The sequence below is a fragment of the Manis javanica genome, chromosome 18 (genome assembly GCF_040802235.1).
Source record: "Manis javanica isolate MJ-LG chromosome 18, MJ_LKY, whole genome shotgun sequence".
Lineage (NCBI taxonomy): Eukaryota > Metazoa > Chordata > Mammalia > Pholidota > Manidae > Manis > Manis javanica.
This window is the reverse complement of record NC_133173.1, coordinates 24,132,248-24,138,879: the sequence shown is the minus strand read 5'-3', so window position 1 is coordinate 24,138,879 and position 6,632 is coordinate 24,132,248. Positions and strand designations below refer to the sequence as shown.

The following is a 6,632-nucleotide window of genomic DNA, read 5'->3' as shown; positions in this document are numbered from 1 at the left end:
TCTGAGGTCACCTGCAGTCTGAGGATATGTATTTTGAATTTTTTAGGAATACTGCAGGGGAATTGACATGAGACATCTCTGATGCATCCGCCAGTGCTAGGTGAGGTGTAGTCACTGCAAACAAAATCGTGTCAATGTCTCTAGTCACCTGGAGTCTGATCGTACATTTTTTGAAACTTTTGGGAATGCTGCAGATAAACGGACCTCAGTAATACCTCATGGAGCGGCCAATGCGAGGTGACGCATCTGAGTTTCAAGCAAAAATGCGTTACTCTCTGAAGTTACTTGGTGACTGATCACACATGTTTTGACTTTTTTAGGAATACTGCCAATGAATTGACGTGAGAAATCTCTGATGGACCCAACAGTGCAAGGGGAGGTGAACCAACGTCAAGCAAGAAAATATTTGACTGTCTGAAGTCTGTTGGAGACTGATCATACATGTTTTCAGTTTTTTCGGAATGTGGCCAATGAATTGACATCAGTAATCTCACATGAACCTGCCAGGGCAAGGGGAGGTACACGAATTTCAAGCAGAAAGGAAACCTCGCTGAAGTCCCTTGGATTCTGATCGCACATGGTTCAAACTTTTAAGGAATGCAGCCGATGAGTTGTGATAATTAATCTCGGCTGGTGCTGCCAATGCAAGGTGAGGTATACTAATTTCAAGCAAAAAAGTGGAACTCTCTGAAGTCACTTGGAGTCTGACGATATGTGTTTTGAATTTTTGAGGAATACTGAAGATGAATTGACATGAGAAAGCTCTGATGCCTTCAGCACTGCATGGTGAGGTATTCTTATTTCATGCAAGCGAATATTTTACTCTCTGAAGCCTCTTGGAGATTGATCATGCATGTCCTCAATTTTTTAGGAATGTTGCCAACGAATTCACATCAGTAATCTCACATGAATGTGCCTACGCAAGGTTAGGTGCACTAATTTCCAGCAAAAAGTGTACCTCGCTGAAGTCCCCTGGAGTCTGCTCATGCATGATTTGAATGTCTGCGGACTGCTGCCCATGAATCCACTTCAGCAATCTCTGATGGAAGCGCCAGTACATGGACAGGTATACTACTTTCAAGCAAAAACGTGTAACTCTCTGAAGTCACTTGGAGTCTGATCATTCATGTTCTGAATATTTTAGGAATGCTGCAGGTGATTTGACCTCAGTAACATTTGATGGTGCCGCCAATGCAAGGTGAGGCATACGAGTTTCAAGCAAAATGGTGTTAGCCGCGGAAGTCAGTTGGAGTCTGATCGTACATGTTTTGATGTTTTTAGGAACGCTGCCGATGAACTGACTTCAGCAATCCCTGACGGTGGCGCTTTTGCAAGGTGAGGTATACTAATGTCAAGCAAAAAAGTGTAACTCCCTGAGGTCACTTGGAGTCTGATGATATGTGTTTTGAATTTCTTAGGAATCCTGCAGAGGAATGACATGGGAAATCTCTGATGGACCCACCGGTACAAGGTGAGGTATTCCAAATTCAAGCACACAAATATTTTACGCTGTGCAGTCTCGTACAGTCTGATCATACAGATTTTCAATTTTTTAGGAATATTGCCAAGGATTTGACAGCAGTAATCTCACAGGAATGTGCCCCTGCAAGGTTAGGTATACTAATTTCAAGCAGAAAGTGTACCTCCCCGAAGTCACTAGGACTCTGATCATACATGTTTTCCATTTCTAAGGAATGTTGCACATGAATTGACATCAGGAATCTCCGATGGACGCACCAGTACCAGGAGAGGTATGCTCCTTTCAAGCAAAAACAATGTAGTGTCTGAGGTCACCTGCAGTCTGAGGATATGTATTTTGAATTTTTTAGGAATACTGCAGGGGAATTGACATGAGACATCTCTGATGCATCCGCCAGTGCTAGGTGAGGTGTAGTCACTGCAAACAAAATCGTGTCAATGTCTCTAGTCACTTGGAGTCTGATCGTACATTTTTTGAAACTTTTGGGAATGCTGCAGATAAACGGACCTCAGTAATACCTCATGGAGCGGCCAATGCGAGGTGACGCATCTGAGTTTCAAGCAAAAATGCGTTACTCTCTGAAGTTACTTGGTGACTGATCACACATGTTTTGACTTTTTGAGGAATACTGCCAATGAATTGACGTGAGAAATCTCTGATGGACCCCACAGTGCAAGGGGAGGTGAACCAACGTCAAGCAAGAAAATATTTGACTGTCTGAAGTCTGTTGGAGACTGATCATACATGTTTTCAGTTTTTTCGGAATGTGGCCAATGAATTGACATCAGTAATCTCACATGAACCTGCCAGGGCAAGGGGAGGTACACGAATTTCAAGCAGAAAGGAAACCTCGCTGAAGTCCCTTGGATTCTGATCGCACATGGTTCAAACTTTTAAGGAATGCAGCCGATGAGTTGTGATAATTAATCTCGGCTGGTGCTGCCAATGCAAGGTGAGGTATACTAATTTCAAGCAAAAAAGTGGAACTCTCTGAAGTCACTTGGTGGTGTGACGATATGTGTTTTGAATTTTTGAGGAATACTGAAGATGAATTGACATGAGAAAGCTCTGATGCCTTCAGCACTGCATGGTGAGGTATTCTTATTTCATGCAAGCGAATATTTTACTCTCTGAAGCCTCTTGGAGATTGATCATGCATGTCCTCAATTTTTTAGGAATGTTGCCAACGAATTCACATCAGTAATCTCACATGAATGTGCCTACGCAAGGTTAGGTGCACTAATTTCCAGCAAAAAGTGTACCTCGCTGAAGTCCCCTGGAGTCTGCTCATGCACGATTTGAATGTCTGCGGACTGCTGCCCATGAATCCACTTCAGCAATCTCTGATGGAAGCGCCAGTAGTACATGGACAGGTATACTACTTTCAAGCAAAAACGTGTAACTCTCTGAAGTCACTTGGAGTCTGATCATTCATGTTCTGAATATTTCAGGAATGCTGCAGATGATTTGACCTCAGTAACATTTGATGGTGCCGCCAATGCAAGGTGAGGCATACGAGTTTCAAGCAAAATGGTGTTAGCCGCGGAAGTCAGTTGGAGTCTGATCGTACATGTTTTGATGTTTTTAGGAACGCTGCCGGTGAACTGACTTCAGCAATCCCTGACGGTGGCGCTTTTGCAAGGTGAGGTATACTAATGTCAAGCAAAAAAGTGTAACTCCCTGAGGTCACTTGGAATCTGATGATATGTGTTTTGAATTTCTTAGGAATCCTGCAGAGGAATTGACATGGGAAATCTCTGATGGACCCACCGGTACAAGGTGAGGTATTCCAAATTCAAGCACACAAATATTATACGCTGTGCAGTCTCGTACAGTCTGATCATACAGATTTTCAATTTTTTAGGAATATTGCCAAGGATTTGACAGCAGTAATCTCACAGGAATGTGCCCCTGCAAGGTTAGGTATACTAATTTCAAGCAAAAAGTGTACCTCCCCGAAGTCACTAGGACTCTGATCATACATGTTTTCCATTTCTAAGGAATGTTGCACATGAATGGACATCAGGAATCTCCGATGGACGCACCAGTACCAGGAGAGGTATGCTCCTTTCAAGCAAAAACAGTGTAGTGTCTGAGGTCACCTGCAGTCTGAGGATATGGATTTTGAATTTTTTAGGAATACTGCAGGGGAATTGACATGAGACATCTCTGATGGATCCGCCAGTGCTAGGTGAGGTGTAGTCACTGCAAACAAAATCGTGTCAATGTCTCTAGTCACTTGGAGTCTGATCGTACATTTTTTGAAACTTTTGGGAATGCTGCAGATAAACGGACCTCAGTAATACCTCATGGAGCGGCCAATGCGAGGTGACGCATCTGAGTTTCAAGCAAAAATGCGTTACTCTCTGAAGTTACTTGGTGACTGATCACACATGTTTTGACTTTTTTAGGAATACTGCCAATGAATTGACGTGAGAAATCTCTGATGGACCCCACAGTGCAAGGGGAGGTGAACCAACGTCAAGCAAGAAAATATTTGATACTCTGAAGTCTGTTGGAGACTGATCATACATGTTTTCAGTTTTTTCGGAATGTGGCCAATGAATTGACATCAGTAATCTCACATGAACCTGCCAGGGCAAGGGGAGGTACACGAATTTCAAGCAGAAAGGAAACCTCGCTGAAGTCCCTTGGATTCTGATCGCACATGGTTCAAACTTTTAAGGAATGCAGCCGATGAGTTGTGATAATTAATCTCGGCTGGTGCTGCCAATGCAAGGTAAGGTATACTAATTTCAAGCAAAAAAGTGGAACTCTCTGAAGTCACTTGGAGTCTGACGATATGTGTTTTGAATTTTTGAGGAATACTGAAGATGAATTGACATGAGAAAGCTCTGATGCCTTCAGCACTGCATGGTGAGGTATTCTTATTTCATGCAAGCGAATATTTTACTCTCTGAAGCCTCTTGGAGATTGATCATGCATGTCCTCAATTTTTTAGGAATGTTGCCAACGAATTCACATCAGTAATCTCACATGAATGTGCCTACGCAAGGTTAGGTGCACTAATTTCCAGCAAAAAGTGTACCTCGCTGAAGTCCCCTGGAGTCTGCTCATGCACGATTTGAATGTCTGCGGACTGCTGCCCATGAATCCACTTCAGCAATCTCTGATGGAAGCGCCAGTACATGGACAGGTATACTACTTTCAAGCAAAAACGTGTAACTCTCTGAAGTCACTTGGAGTCTGATCATTCATGTTCTGAATATTTTAGGAATGCTGCAGATGATTTGACCTCAGTAACATTTGATGGTGCCGCCAATGCAAGGTGAGGCATACGAGTTTCAAGCAAAATGGTGTTAGCCGCGGAAGTCAGTTGGAGTCTGATCGTACATGTTTTGATGTTTTTAGGAACGCTGCCGGTGAACTGACTTCAGCAATCCCTCACGGTGGCGCTTTTGCAAGGTGAGGTATACTAATGTCAAGCAAAAAAGTGTAACTCCCTGAGGTCACTTGGAATCTGATGATATGTGTTTTGAATTTCTTAGGAATCCTGCAGAGGAATTGACATGGGAAATCTCTGATGGACCCACCGGTACAAGGTGAGGTATTCCAAATTCAAGCACACAAATATTATACGCTGTGCAGTCTCGTACAGTCTGATCATACAGATTTTCAATTTTTTAGGAATATTGCCAAGGATTTGACAGCAGTAATCTCACAGGAATGTGCCCCTGCAAGGTTAGGTATACTAATTTCAAGCAAAAAGTGTACCTCCCCGAAGTCACTAGGACTCTGATCATACATGTTTTCCATTTCTAAGGAATGTTGCACATGAATTGACATCAGGAATCTCCGATGGACGCACCAGTACCAGGAGAGGTATGCTCCTTTCAAGCAAAAACAATGTAGTGTCTGAGGTCACCTGCAGTCTGAGGATATGTATTTTGAATTTTTTACGAATACTGCAGGGGAATTGACATGAGACATCTCTGATGGATCCGCCAGTGCTAGGTGAGGTGTAGTCACTGCAAACAAAATCGTGTCAATGTCTCTAGTCACCTGGAGTCTGATCGTACATTTTTTGAAACTTTTGGGAATGCTGCAGATAAACGGACCTCAGTAATACCTCATGGAGCGGCCAATGCGAGGTGACGCATCTGAGTTTCAAGCAAAAATGCGTTACTCTCTGAAGTTACTTGGTGACTGATCACACATGTTTTGACTTTTTTAGGAATACTGCCAATGAATTGACGTGAGAAATCTCTGATGGACCCAACAGTGCAAGGGGAGGTGAACCAACGTCAAGCAAGAAAATATTTGACTGTCTGAAGTCTGTTGGAGACTGATCATACATGTTTTCAGTTTTTTCGGAATGTGGCCAATGAATTGACATCAGTAATCTCACATGAACCTGCCAGGGCAAGGGGAGGTACACGAATTTCAAGCAGAAAGGAAACCTCGCTGAAGTCCCTTGGATTCTGATCGCACATGGTTCAAACTTTTAAGGAATGCAGCCGATGAGTTGTGATAATTAATCTCGGCTGGTGCTGCCAATGCAAGGTGAGGTATACTAATTTCAAGCAAAAAAGTGGAACTCTCTGAAGTCACTTGTAGTCTGACGATATGTGTTTTGAATTTTTGAGGAATACTGAAGATGAATTGACATGAGAAAGCTCTGATGCCTTCAGCACTGCATGGTGAGGTATTCTTATTTCATGCAAGCGAATATTTTACTCTCTGAAGCCTCTTGGAGATTGATCATGCATGTCCTCAATTTTTTAGGAATGTTGCCAACGAATTCACATCAGTAATCTCACATGAATGTGCCTACGCAAGATTAGGTGCACTAATTTCCAGCAAAAAGTGTACCTCGCTGAAGTCCACTGGAGTCTGCTCATGCATGATTTGAATGTCTGCGGACTGCTGCCCATGAATCCACTTCAGCAATCTCTGATGGAAGCGCCAGTACATGGACAGGTATACTACTTTCAAGCAAAAACGTGTAACTCTCTGAAGTCACTTGGAGTCTGATCATTCATGTTCTGAATATTTTAGGAATGCTGCAGATGATTTGACCTCAGTAACATTTGATGGTGCCGCCAATGCAAGGTGAGGCATACGAGTTTCAAGCAAAATGGTGTTAGCCGCAGAAGTCAGTTGGAGTCTGATCGTACATGTTTTGATGTTT

At 42.9% G+C, this 6,632-nt stretch overlaps 1 long non-coding RNA gene across 1 annotated transcript in view; it reads left to right on the top strand.

Moving 5' to 3' along the window:
* The first annotated feature begins 2,660 nt into the window (after nucleotides 1-2,660).
* LOC140847265 (uncharacterized) overlaps nucleotides 2,661-6,632 on the top strand; it is a 91,041-nt gene continuing 87,069 nt past the window's right edge. The window contains exons 1-2 of the long non-coding RNA XR_012127092.1: nucleotides 2,661-2,853; nucleotides 2,932-2,985. This is a non-coding gene — a long non-coding RNA (uncharacterized lncRNA). The remainder of the gene's footprint in view (nucleotides 2,854-2,931; nucleotides 2,986-6,632) is intronic.